This window comes from Candoia aspera, chromosome 18, assembly GCF_035149785.1.
Source record: "Candoia aspera isolate rCanAsp1 chromosome 18, rCanAsp1.hap2, whole genome shotgun sequence".
NCBI classification, from domain to species: Eukaryota; Metazoa; Chordata; class Lepidosauria; order Squamata; family Boidae; genus Candoia; species Candoia aspera.
The window spans coordinates 5697700-5711892 of NC_086170.1; the positions used below are offsets into that span (position 1 = coordinate 5697700).

General features: G+C 49.7%; 2 long non-coding RNA genes across 2 annotated transcripts; both read left to right on the top strand.

Annotated features, from left to right (window-relative positions):
• The first annotated feature begins 1294 nt into the window (after positions 1 to 1294).
• On the top strand, positions 1295 to 3864 carry LOC134507074 (uncharacterized). The gene is made up of 2 exons (XR_010068865.1): positions 1295 to 1324; positions 3693 to 3864. It is a non-coding gene; the product is annotated as an uncharacterized LOC134507074 (long non-coding RNA).
• A 1557-nt stretch (positions 3865 to 5421) lies between these two features.
• LOC134507104 (uncharacterized) lies at positions 5422 to 12384 on the top strand. The gene is made up of 3 exons (XR_010068871.1): positions 5422 to 5520; positions 6199 to 6334; positions 11923 to 12384. It is a non-coding gene; the product is annotated as an uncharacterized LOC134507104 (long non-coding RNA).
• The last annotated feature ends 1809 nt before the right edge of the window (positions 12385 to 14193 follow it).

Genomic DNA, 14193 nt, shown 5'->3' on the forward strand with positions numbered 1-14193 from the left:
GTGTGCGTGTGTGCGTGTGCGTATCTTAAACCTTAATGCAATATTTGTGATGGCAAAAGTTTGATTTTCTTCCTCTTTTTTTTTTCCCCCAGTTCTGTTTTTTGCGAGATGCTTGTACTGAAATGTCCTGAAAATCCTTTTATATATATTTTAGCTTAAATCTGAACGAGCCGATTACCTGGCAAACAATTCAAATAGAGATTTTAAAAAGCTGAAGGAATTTGATTCTACTATGCTTTACGGGCTCACAAAATAAAGTGTCTGTTGCTGGAATCTGCAAAACTGTTTGAAAAGGAAGAGTCAGGGTGGACTGCAGAAGCATTTTTAGAGGGACCTTATTCTGGGCCAAAAGTGCCATTCACTAAATTATTGAGGCTGACAAGATTACAGTCCTACTGATTTGACATGGATAAATTAATCCACTACTGTGCTGGTGTGGCGCAGAGTGGTAGGCGGTGGCATTGCAACCGAAACTCTCCCCACGACCCGGGTTCCATCCCAGCGGAAGCTGGATTCTCTCTCGGGTAGCCGGCTCAGGTCGACTCAGCCCTCCATCCTTCCGATCGGTGAAATGAGCACCCGGCTTGCTGGGGAAGGCGACGGCTGGGGAAGGCAACGGCAAACAACCCTGCTCTATAGTCTGCCAAGAAAATGTCCCAAAAGTGGCATCCGCCCAAAGGGTCAGACATGACTGGGTGCTTGCATGGGGGACCTGTCACCTTTTTCTTCCCACTGTGCTGGGGGCTGAGTGGCAATCACTGAAGGGAAGCATCCTCCCTCCTAAGACACTTAGAGTAAACATATATGCCCGGATTTCTTTTCCTAAAAGTAATCAGCCACTAGAGTTTAGGTACTTTTCCATATATATATGTATATGTCCCTTGAAAACTGCAGTACCCAAATTTGCCACCAGGAGGCAGTTTCCTCCCAAATATTTCTTCCTTTGAAGCTGCAGTACCCAAACTAGAGACTGAAGGGCAGATCTTCTGCTGAGCCTGCAGTACCGAAATTTACCACTGGAGGGCAGGCTTCCATGTTTCTTTTGGAGGCTGCAGTTCCAAAATTCACCACCTTTGTACACAGGCTTTATACACAGACACTTGTATGTCAATCAGAAAAACTGCCCTCTAGTGGAGAATTTAGAAGCTGCAGCCTGGAAGGGAAACATGAAAGTTTGTCCTCCGGTGGTAAATTCGGGTACTGCAGCTTCCGCACACACTCATCTATATGAATGCTGCAGTACTGAAATTAGCCACCGGAGGGCAGACTTTCCATTCATCTTTGTCTCTAACGCGGGTGCCCGCGGGGCCGGCGGGGGAGCCCCGTAAGTGCTGCGGGGGGCCGCGGGGTCTGCGCGCGCCCGGTCGCAAAGCGAGGAAGGGGCTGCGTCGCGTGGCGTTGCGTCCCGCCCGGGAGGGAAGGCGAGGCCCCCGCCCGACGCGTGTGCGGCGCGCCCGTGTGAGCGAGCCCCGTAACGCGGGGACGCGCGGCGTGTTCCGGTGGGCGTGGCACGGAACGCGCCGGGCCAGGAGCCTGGCGGGCGACGCGGCGGAGAGTGCCCGTCGGCCGGCCGGCCGAGTGACCAGTCAAGCCCCGTTAGCCTTTCTGGGCTGGACGGGCGGGGCCGGGCCGGGCCGGGCGGGGAGGGGGCCGGGCGGGGGCCGGGCCGCCTTTCTACAGGGCGGGGCGTGGCGGGTCTTCTGCCTGTCGCGCAGGCGCAGGCCTCGTCTGAGCCCCCCTTGGCGGGGAAGAGCCCGGGGGGGGGAGGGGGCGCGAAAGGGCCTCGCGAGCCCCCCGAAGAGCCCCCCGGGGGCTGCCCGGAGCCGCTTCCCGAGGCTCGCCCGCCGCCTCCCCGCCGGCGCGGGAGGCGCAACCGGGGCACGGAGCGGCAGCTGCGGGCCTGGCGCCCTCGGCCCCGGGTGGGGCTCCGCCGGGCGGGCCTTGCTTGACGACGGCGAGCCCCGGGCTGGCGGGCCGGGCGGGAGCTGCCGCTGAGGGGAAGCAGCAGGGCGTTTTCGGCATTTTAAGGTGACTTTTCTCCGCAGGGGCTGCGGGGCCTGAGGCCTCCCTCGGCCGCCTCGAAGAACGGGGCGAAAAGGCCCTTCCTGTAGTTTTCCCCCTCCTGTTCAGCTCTGGGGGCCCAAATCGTTATCTGATTCAGAAATGGGAAATGCTTGGGGCTGCTGCTGCTGTTTTTAAACCTGCTGCTGTAATTTGTGGATCTGGGCACTTCTGGGCGCTTCGGGCGAGTCGAGTTTCGGGAACGGAAGGGGCGTCTGAGAGGAGTAAACCCTGATGGGTTTGCCTCGTGTATTTCTATTCATTTGGCCCCCGCTGGGACTCCGGGCGGTTAAATGGGATTAAAAACCCCGTAGAAGCGCGCCAGTAACAATGCCCCCCTCCTAATGCGTCACTGCAAACAGTTTATGACTTGTGGATGATTCCTTAGAAATTACGAAGCAGTCCAGGATGTTGTTGGTGGGGTTTTGCCCTCTGTTATGTTATTTTATATTTATATTTATTATATTTTACCAAATGTATACAGCCGCCCATCTCACAGAGGTGACTCTGCGTGGCATGCCATTAAAGCAAAACTATTGAAAACGGAGCCTGGAATTGTCACTGTGTGTTTTTGTTGGTGTTAGCGTAATATTTGGAGTGTCCTGTTGTATCAGCCTCCCAGAGTTGCTGTTGTGAGATGGATGGCCACAGAAAACTACTTTTTATGTAATATATATATATATATATATATTAGTATGGTTTATTTTGGGGCCCCAAGGAGGGAGGGATCCCTTTTGCTCCCCGTCTGGGTTCGCTTTTTCCTCACCCGCTTTCCCATTGTTTAGTTCCTTTCCTGAATATTTCAGACTTGTAAGATCTATTTTTTCTTTGTAAAAAGCTATTTTTATTTAGCAAGACAAACAAGAAAGCAAAAGCAAAGAAAAAGGAGAGGAATACATACACATGCATAAAATAAAGTTCACGCTACAGCGAAGGTTGAAGTGGAAATTGGGTCATTAAAAAAATTAAGGGAAAACAAAAGGGGAAAAGAAAAAAGAAAAAAAATAGGAAAAAGCATTCTAGTAGCCTCCTCTTCTCTCCCCCCCACTAATTGCTACTTTTTATACTATGCTTTGGCATCTGTGATTACTCATTTCTTTTGTGTGGTTTTAATAATTTTTTAAACCGTTTCTCTTTTTCTTCAAAAATCAAGAATTAAATAATGTTAAACCCTGAAATTTACTTGGAGCTCCTCGGGGAGCTCTGATTTGTTCTGGTTGCCTCTGAGATTTTCTCATTTACAGGACTTAAAGCAGCAGTGCAAACAGCGTTAATTTCTCTAGCAAAGTTGGAGATGAGGGTCCAGCATACAGGTAATCCTCATTTAGCATCTGCCTCGTTTAGCGACTGCAGTTACAGCACTGATGAAGGTCTGTACAGGAGGTCTGTAAAGCAAAGGAAAGCTGAACTAAGATCATAAGTACAGTTGTGGTTTCATGTAGCGACTGCTTTGCTTAACAACCAGATTGCCATTCCCAGTTGTCGCTAAATGAGGACTACCTGTGTTGCAAGATGGGGAAGCAGCTAGACTAGGCTATCGTAATAACACTCTGGCCTTTCTAAATTAGACCACTTAAAAGATGTCTTGTTTTTAAAAACCTCCTTTATATCTGTTTGCCTTGCCTTTTCAGGTGCAAAAAACTGGATGACTTGAGTGTGGATGAGTTTTTAACCTCTGGATTTGATTCCGATGAGGATTCGGTGGAAGATGCTCCAAATTTTGGGGAAGATGAGGGTAGAAAGCCGCCTTCAAAGGTTGACAGCAAAAAGAAACCAGGGTGCAATTTGATACCAGTGAAAAGGTGAGTTTCCATGACTTGGATGGATGGATGGATAGATGTTGTTGTTTATTCGTTTAGTTGCTCCCGACTCTTTGTGACTTTGTGGACCAGCCCACGCCAGAGCTTCCTGTCGGTCGTCACCTCCCCCAGGGACGAGTCTGTCACCTCTAGAATGTCATCCATCCACCTTGCCCTTGGTCGGCCCCTCTTCCTTTTGCCCTCCACTCTCCCCAGCATCAGCATCTTCTCCAGGGTGTCCTGTCTTCTCATTACATGGCCAAAGTATTTCAGGTTGGCCTTGAATATCGTTCCCTCCAGTGAGCAGTCTGGCTTGATTTCCTGGAGGATGGACTGGTTGGATCTTCTTGCAGTCCAAGGCACTCTCAGAATTTTCCTCCAACACCACAGTTCAAAAGCATCGATCTTCCTTCGCTCAGCCTTCCTTATGGTCCAGCTCTCGCAGCCATATGTTACTACGGGGAACACCATTGCTTTAACTATGTGGACCTTTGTTGTCAGTGTGATGTCTCTGCTCTTGACTATTTTATCGAGATTGGTCATTGCTCTTCTCCCAAGGATTAAGCGTCTTCTGATTTCCTGACTGCAGTCAGCACCTGCAGTAATCTTCGCACCTAGAAATACAAAGTCTTTCACTGCCTCTGTATTTTCTCCCTCTATTTGCCAGTTATCAATCAAGCTGGTTGCCATAATCTTGGTTTTTTTGAGGTTTAGCTGCAAGCCAGCTTTTGCACTTTCTTCTTTCACCTTCCTCATAAGGCTCCTCAGTTCCTCTTCACTTTCAGCCATCAAAGTGGTATCATCTGCATATCTGAGATTGTTAATGTTTCTTCCAGGATAGATAGATACATAGATTTATTTACGGTGGCTGTTAAACTGTGTTTTTTCTCTCTCCACAAAGTGAGTGCTGTATAGTGGAGATCACAGGTAGACATTTAGGTTGAAAGCCACGGTGGAAAAACTTTGTGTTGCTTAATTTCTGAAGTCTCTTCCATGGTGGGTTCCCTCTGTTAAAAGTCTAAAGGGGTCTGCAGTGATCAAATCAAAGCTGGACATTTCAGGAAAGTGGATTTTGACGGACAGGTAGAAGAAATTCCTAAAATTTTGTTGCAAGTTGTGCCTTGCAAAGTGGTGGGGTCCTTTCACTGGACACATTCATGCCGGTGTTTTTCAAACTTGGCAACCTTAAGAGGTGTGGACTTTGACTCCCAGGAGCCCCCAACCAGCATGCTGGGGAATTCTGGCTGGGGAATTCTGGGAGGTGGAGGCCACACCTCTTAAGGTTGCCAAGTTTGAAAAACACTGACCGAAGTCAAGACCAATTGAGTTAAATTGGTTGATTAAGTCAAGAACAATTTTTGGTCATGGATGCTGCAGTTGCATCCTTCCTTAGGTGGGAAGTTGGCCTCCAGACGGGATCTGGTGATGTCTGACTCTCTAAAAATTATTTAGCGTATTCTTCACAGTGCAGGCGGGATGTACATTTTTGCTTGCCCTTTTCTCCCTCTTTTAAATTCTTTGCATCTGTTTTTTTTCCCCCCTTCTCTCCCTTCCCAGGACGGCCTCCTTGAATAGCTCTATGACTTGACTCTGGAATATCTCCACAGCCAGTCCTACGCAATCGGCTTCCCAGAACTTGGCTCTGCCTGCCATCCTTCAGGTAAAAGCAGTTTGGGTAGCTAAAATTAAATAGATGGCTTGGGCAGAAAGAAATTGCCAGGTGTCCCTGAGTCCTTTCCCCAGTTGGCAGAGCCCTAAAGCAAAAAACAGCCTCTGTTTTGGAACAGATTGCATGGCTTACTGGGGTGAATAAGCGCATTCGGTAATTTTGGCAGGCATTGTGCGTGCTTCCAGGCACGCCGAGGACTAGAAACTTACCTTAAAATCAGAAGAAATCTTAAGTGAGGGCCACATCTGATGTCTTTCTGCAGAGTAGTGGCATTGCAGGATGGTGCATTTTTGCCCCATGGTGGTGTTACCTAGCCTTGCTTGGCTAAATGATGGGTGTGGGGCGCACAGAGGAAAGTATTTTTCTTCCCCCCCCCCCTCTTTAAACCTGCCAGAAAGTTTTCACGCTGCTGTGCTGCGAAGGTGGTGCTTCCAGGCGCAGTAATGCTGTTCCCGTCGCCCCTTGCCCTGGCTCAGCCCTGCCTGGACTTTCCTACCACCAGACTCGGGGGGCTTCCAGCTCTGTCTGGCTAGTCCCGGACCACCCCTGAAGAGGAGGCCGGCAGTGACCATTGATGAGACAGGAAGGATGTTTAGCTGGGCTTATTTTTTTAACAGCTGTTTCCTTTCTTTTCCCTTTTTCTTTCTTTCCCTTGTTGCTCGTCTCCAGCTGGAAGATCTAAACTTCCCTGAAATCAAACGGAAGAAGCCGGGCGAAAAGAAAGATGACAAGAGGGAATTTGAGGACCTCTTTGAGATGGAGAGCAGTTTGGAAGAAGAAAGCTCCGGTGTCTTTTCCATCAAAGGTAGGAAGTGCTTGCTGCAAGGAAGGTTCACAAAGTGCGTTGCCCTTTCCTCACCTGCCCCACACTTCCTGGCTTCAGGCTAGAGTTTAAAAGAAGTTAAAAGTGGGGGGAATCTTTTGGCCTGTCCCCCACCCGTCCCTTCCATTGCAAAGCAGTTTCTTCCCAGGAAGACTTTCTCTTTAAAAGTCAGCCCAGGGGTGTGCAGATGGGCCTTGCAAGGCTGCAGCGCTTTTACCATCACTCTTAAGCCCAAAGGAAAAGCTCACTTTAAAAGCACAAATTTACAAAGCGGGCCGAAGAACTGGGCGTGAGATCTTTTGAGTGGATAGCTGTGCTGTGATTTTATTCGTTCATTTATTCAGTCGGCTGGGCTCCCTGTGGTTAACACTAGAGTATACAAATCATGCTCAGTTAATGTTATCATTTACATCCACGGTAAATAAATGATGAAATGTTCATGGTAAGAGCCCAGTTAAGAAAAAAAAATAACTGAATTAAGTAACAACCTTTAGAAACACAAGTAGGCTCAAAAATCAACCAGCCATCGAACTTATGATTTATGGTTTGGATGATTAGACAGGATAGATTATCTCAGAAGAGAGTTAAGTTGTAACCATAGAGCAAGAGGTAAATTTATAATTGTACTTACGACTGCAGTAAAGAAGCTTGGAAGCTACTTCTTCGTATTTCTTTCTTTCTTATTTTTCCTTCCTTCCTTCTGTTTATCCGCCCACCTCAAACCAGTGACTCTGGGCGGGGAACAATCATAAAACCAATTAAAACAGACACAATACAGAAAAAACATTAAATACAAATAGCAGCCGAGAGACATCCTTTCCTTTCCTGCACTTTTAGCTTTCTCTTTGATTCCTTTTTCTTTTCTTCTCTTACACCATATTAGTTTTTATTTTCCTTTTTAAAAAATCTTTAATAAAAATTATATTAAAAAAACCCATCAGCTGCTTTTTGGAAGAGCTCCATTTCTAACTTCCTCTGAAAATGCATCTTTGATCTCTTTTTTAACTGACTCTTATCAGGCTGAGCAGCCTGGCAAATTTATTGTAACGTGCAGAGGGACCATTTGGAATCGCTGTTCAGTGGGGTAATAAATTTGATGGATTGATTGGGGCAGTTAGTTACAACCACCGCACTGCAGGCAGGGCTCCAGTATTCGGCAGATTGGTAAAAACAACTTTTTAAAAATTTCCTTCAGTTTGCATGGCTGCCCATCTCAGCAAGAGTCTCTGGGTGGCGAACAAAGCTAAAGTAAAAACAGTGGCAGTAATATAAGAATTAAAATGCATAGCACTTGAGAAAATACCATATCCCATAGCCAAGAACCAGGTCCTTGGATAAACAACCATCGCAGTTGATTACTAGGGAAAGTATTTGAAACTGAAAATGATTTAAATCAACACACACCCTTTTGAGGGCAAAACCTTCTTTCAGGAGCGTGCTGAAATTAAAACAACTCTCTCTCAAGTCTGGGAAACTCAGACTCCAAATGATGAAGGAAAGACACTGTTGAAATGGGGCATTTCGTACCCAAAATAGAAAGTTTCAAATTTTAGAATCTGTTGCAGACCCTTAATTATTCCTGTGGTTTGATAAATGCATACATTCTCCTCACACAGAGTAGGACACATTTCTTCCAGCTTGGTGCTTTCCAGCTATGGCCCATAATGCAAATTATACGCAGGCCGAACCAATTAATAAAGGAAAATTTGCACATTTAATCAGCAAAGGCCTCTTTAGAGGAGGGGAGGAGCTCTGCAGCCCCAGGGCCCAGTCCGGATGGTCCATCAGTAGCGGTTGTCCCGTGGAACCTCCACAGTCAGAGATGGTATATCAGGGTGGATAACAAGCAAAAAGGATGTCTCTTCCCCTTTTTGTGAGCTTCCCAGGGGAATTTGGACATTTCTTCAATGCTTCAATTCAAGCAGATGGAGTTTGCTCTTCCTTGAAATTTTCCCAGTGCTCTTTCGGTAGGTAGGTAGGTAGGTGGAGGGATGAATGAATAGATGGATGGATGGATGGATGGCTATTTTAAATCACTGCAGCCAACTCCACAAGCCTTTCCTGAAGACTTTTGAAAGACTAGTTGGGGCGTTGTTATCAATTTCTGGTTGTGTTGCTGTCTCCCTAGTCCTGAGGTGATTGTGGGGGAGGCATCTGTGCAAAAGCAAAGTCCCAGCTGGGTTTTCCTCTTGCTGTGACTTCTGTGCATGGCAGGCCATAGCCGAGCACATTGTTCCCATGTTCCTCACCAGGCAATCCAGATGCCCTCGATGGGCCGCTGACGTTGGCTTTTTTCCTCCTCTTTTTTTTTTGAGGGGGTGGAGGAAGCTTTTAACCCAACCAAGATTGGTTTTCCTGGGAGGGAAGCTCTCTAGGTGGGTGGTGATGCTTCTGGGGCAGATCGGGCTCCCTTGGTGGGGGAACAGAAGGCGCTGTCCCATCTCGAAAGCTTCCCTTCTGTACCAAGCTGCCAATTAATAAAGGAAAATTTGCACATTTAATCAGCAAAGGCCCCTTTAGAGGAGGGGAGGAGCTCTGCAGCCCCAGGGCCCAGTCCGGATGGTCCATCAGTAGCAGTTTTCCCATGGAACCTCCACAGTCAGAGATGGTATATCGGGGTGGATAACAAGCATAACGGATGTCTTTTCCCCTTTTTGTGAGCTTCCCAGGGGAATTTGGACATTTCTTCAATGCTTGTTCAATGCAAATTCTTCAATTTATCAATCCATGGGGTGGGTGGAACCAAGCTGGGAGGGCAGAAAGGCCTCTGCGTGCCATGCTGCACCTGGGGAATTGGGAAACAGAACGTAATCTAATGTCCAGTGTTCCTCAGTGGGTCCAGCTTCCTTGAACTTGCCGAAGTTTGGACGTTCAAGAGGTATAGAAGCTTGACTTCTGTTTTAAGGGCCTTAAGGCTGGTTCAGGGTTCCAGCTCTAATTTGGAATTCACCACTTTTCATCCTTCCCCCCCATCACATGCCAAACTTCCCAGTAATTCTGAAATCCTTTGGCATCCCTGTCTTGTTTTTAATGTTACTTGTGAACTGCCCCGAGTCATTGGAAGTTGGGTGGCATAGAAATTTAATGAGTCATGATCGTCCTCTTCTGCGCTTTGGTCCTCTTGAATGTCTGAGGGATAGATTGAGCTGAGAGAGGGGGGGACTGTGCTGTTCTAAGCCACAATTTGTTGCATCCTGGTTTGCTGTATAAATCACTGCTGTGTTCCTGCATTACGCAGAGGCAAAACCAAAGTACATTTGGGTGTCACGTAATCTGGGAAACCAGCCAGCGTAGGGTCCAAGTTGGGCAGGGGGTGTCTAAAGCAGACAGCAATTAACAGAGGATGCCTGTCGCAGCCCTTCATGAGTCTGTGGTCGGAGGCTGCCTGCCCTTGCATTCAGAAAGCTGAAGAAAGGGTCGGGGTCCTGGGGAGTAGAAAGACATCTTGCACGGAGATTGGACAATGTTGGCTTAGGTGCACAAGGGCCTGAGCTGGTGCAGAGGGCCAGAGGTTTGGGATGTGGGATCCCAGAGGTGACATTCATCTTGAAACTTAAAATTCCAGATGGTCTGGGGGGGAGGGGGGTGTTTTGCTAAGGAAGTGGGGCAGCCTCTTGGCTGCAGGAAAAATACCCCAATATGGGGTTAGGGCAAGAAAAGGTCATAGGCTGCCCAATTTTGGAACCTGTGTTTGCCCCTCAATAACCCAGATTGTGTTCAGCCTGTTCGGCACGGCGCGTTCCCTATTTATGCTATCGCTTTGCTTCCTTGCCTGTGTGCATATGAATGGAAAATAAGCTGTTAATAGCTCGGAAATTACCAATTTTCTGTTAATTAGCAGCAGCTCACAGCCCTCCTCCTCCTCCAATTAAATATTGCCGTAGTTAAGCACTCATTAGTGTTTTATAGCAAGGCACAACCCGTTGGTCCGGAGAAGGCGGCCCAGCCCTCGATGGTTGCAGGCTTGGAACAGTGGCATCGCACTTTGCTTTGAGCTAAGTGCCCTGCAGAAGCGTTGGGTTGCAACTCCCATCATCCTGCCTTGGCTAAGGATGCTGGGATTTGAATTCCTGCCCAGCTACCCCTCCCTCCCCACCATTTCTCCCCCAGCTCTGCAGTGAAGAGAAGCCGCGCGGTGCCTAATTCTCGGCAGCAGATGGCAGAGGCTTGGCATGCCAGCCTCCGTGCCGTTGCCCAGAATAGACTGGCGGCAGAGGCGAGAGCGGTCAATCTCAAAACGATTTCTCTCTGGGGCTGCCAAAACAGTGAAGCGGGGGGCACCACAGCAGCCTCACTCAGCACCTCGTTCTGCTGTCTCTTTCAGGGCGGCCCTTCCGGTTTCCCTTTTCCCTGCTTTGTTTTCTGGTTGGCCCTAAAAAATGAGCTTTTTAGAACGAAATCCTGAACCTGGAGGGACTGTAATCTGGCCCAAACTCCACGGGCAAAACCCTTGCTTTGTTAATGGGCAGCCCTGAATTTCCGTGTCCGACATTTCTGAGTAAGGTGGGAGAAACATTCCTGCCTGGAATCATGCTGGGGTAGAGCAGGTGGAGCTCCTGTGGGGTGGGATCACCCCATGGCCCTCGTCCCTGGTGGTGGCAGGGTCCAAACTGTCTACACAGCCTGGAGATGGCTGTGTTCACGTTGGGTCGGGAGAACAGTCCTGTCTCATCTTCAGGACCAGGAGTAAGGTGGCCTCCAGCGGTGGCCTCCAGCAGAACCTGCAACCTGGGACGTGTGCCCATGTGCTTCATCTTCCATTCGGTGGTCCATCCGCCATGCCCAAGTCCGTTGGATTCTCCCCTCAGTCATCCTCAGTCCACTCCCTGTGCCTGGGGTGGGCAGGCCGATCAGCCCACATGGTCCACCCTTCTAGGTTTTCCCACTTGGGCCACCACGAGAAGAACTTCAGGTCCAGCTCTTTTGGGGAGACGGGGATGTGGGAACCACCCATCTTGGTTTGACCGGTTGGGTCTCCAGCAGAAGAATGCAAAACACAGAGTCGGGCCAGAGGATTGTGAGCGTCCCAACCGCCAAGGGGCCCCCACGGTGTGCTCAAAAAGTGATACCACCTTCAGAACGGCCCATTTCAAGATGTGGGGGTGCTTCTAGGACATCTAGATCAGTGTTTCTCAACCTGGGCAGCTTGAAGATGGGTGGACTTCAATTCCACAAGCAAAGCTGGCTGGGGGATTCTGGGAGTTGAAGTCCACCCGTCTTCAAGCTGCCCAGGTTGAGAAACACTGATCTAGATTCACCTCCCTAGGTTGGAACAGCCCATCCCTGTTCTTCTTAATTGCCTCCAAAGGGTTGGGGTGGCAGCCCTTGGCCCCTCATTTCTAGGGTGTCTCTCTGGGAAGCTTCCTTTCCCCCTTACAGGGCCATGTAGCCCAAAAGAAAATGGGGGAAATTAAGATTTAGACCACTCAGGCAGATGTTTTTCTGTCCCGCAGCCTCTTCCTGTCTGCAGATGTGCTAATCAATTAGCGGTGATTAAATAGCCCCCAGCTGCCTTTTCTGTTCCTTCCTCTTCTCGATAAGGGGATTTATGCCTCCTCTTCCCTCCCCAGGGGGCAAAAGGGCCGTGCCTGGAGGCCGGGGCCGAAAACCGCCGTCTCGGGCAGAGCTGCAGCAGCTGGCACGAGGAGGAGGGGACGCGGTGGAAGACTTGGCCTTCTCCGACGGGGACTGATGGACGGGCCGGGGGGATGATCGGACAGCTGTTCCCCGTGGGGGTGCCGAGGAGGGGGCTGCATTGTTCAAGCTGGCCCTGGAGCGGCGTTTATGCGCTTGGGGAGACACGCCATAAAATTTGGGATCGGGCAGGGGAGCAGTAAAAAGACTGCTGTAGCTGTAAGAGCTGCTGCTTTTGAATTTGTGGGTTTTTTTAAAACAATCTCAGAACAAAACCCAGCCAGCAGTGCTCCCTCTCCTGGACTACAGCCCCACCCCTGGCACTGAAGATTCAGAGATGAAGACAATTTCCCACTGCGGTTACTGCATAAACACTTTTTTTTTGAAGGACTTCTCTGTTTTCTTGCAAGCCCCTCAGATGAAAAATATTTTTTATTTTTTTGGAGCCCGCAGCAAGAACAGTTGGACTGCACCTCCAAAGTTGGACTGAACCCCCCCCTCCCAATGCTTGCAGTTGTCCATTTTTATTTCTGTACGCGTGGAAGACTTGTTTGAAGGGGATGGGGAAACTTGTGCGGGTTCGTTCTGTCTCGCTGGCGGAAATGGCTTGTAAAAACAGCCTGCCGTGTGGATTTATTTCTCACGCGTGGATCTCGGAGCGCTGAAACCGCAGCGGGCAAAACGGCCGGATCCCGAGGGAGCACCGTTGTCCCCTGCGGCTTTCACCGTGTTGTGATCCGCGGACGCGTCTGCACCACGCCGGGCCCACCAGGAACCGAGACCCACCAGCTTGTGGTTTGAGGTCGCCCAGCAGGTCAGAGCTGGCTGTTGAGAAGCCTGCAAACCTTACAGTTTTGGTCTTGATTTAGTCCCAAACGTGTCAGGCTGAGTTTCTGCAGTTTGCGAGTCAGGTGGAGGGGGGCATTGCAGATCCCCGAGAGGTCCTTAGGTCTTAAGCCTGGCTAGGACAGCCACGTTTTGTGGCTTGTGGGAACGGGGCTGAAACCCAGAGAGCCCTTGGTGGAAGCCTTTGGGTCCCGTGAATCCCAAATGGCGGCTTCCCTAGCTTTAAGCTGTGGGGAGTGGCGGGTGGGTGCGACAGCCATTGTGGGCCCCTGTGCCCTGGGCGAAGACGGTTTATCTTGTCTGGGGGCCTCGGGTGGCCCAAGTGGAAGCTTCAGGTGCTGGGACAGAGTGTTGAGGTGTCAGAAGAGCCTAGAGCAGCGTTCCCAACCGTGGTGACTTGAAGGTGTGTGGACAGTTCAACTCCCATGCTGGCTGGGGGATTCTGGGAGTTGGGCTGTCCGCACGTCTTCATGTTGCCACGGTTGAGGAACACTGACCTGGAGGGTCACAAATGCCCACCAACCCCAGGTAGGTGCCAAACGTGGGTGGATGTGAACTCTGCTTTCATTAAGCCAAGTGGCTTTTAGATGGGCAGACTTCAATGCTCAGAATTTTCCAAGTTAATCTCTCTCGAAAATTCTGGGAATTGAAGTTCTCCCATGTAGAAGGCACTAGGTGGCTGCCACTCAATTCCCAGAAATCAGCACATTTCAGAATTCTGGGAACTGTAGTCCACCTCCAGAGGGCTGGATTTCAGTTCCCAGAATTCTGAGCTGGAGAATTATGGGAATTGAGCCCCTGCCCCAGATAGCTGCCACTCAATTCCCAGAATTCTGGGAGCTGTGGTCCACTCATTGGAAGAGGCTACTTCCAGAGGGATGGGTTTTAGCTCCCAGAATTCTTTGGAATGGTGGGCTGAGAGTCATAGGATTTGAGGTTGCCCCCCACCCCCCAGAGACCACCAGATGGCCGCCACTCAATTTCCAGCATTCTCCAGCACATTAAAAGTTATGGGAGCAGAAGTCCAACTTGGAAGGCAATGAAATTCTGTGCCTTCATAACAGAGGACTTCAGTTCCCAGCATTCTTGATGCTGGGCTGGAGAGGTCTGGAAATTGAAGTTCACCCATCTGGGAGACGGAAGACCCGTGCCCGCTAGGTGGTGGGCCTCCACCCCCAGAATTCTCTGTTATGGGTTCTGGGAATGAGGTCCACCACCCCAGCGGGCACAGAGCCCTGAATGCCTGTATCTGGATGGGAGAACCCCCATTTCCAGAATTCTCCAGTCCGCCTTTAAGAATGCTGGGGACTGAAGTCCTCCCACCTAGATAGTGGGCGAACAATTCTCCAGCCCGTCTCTGT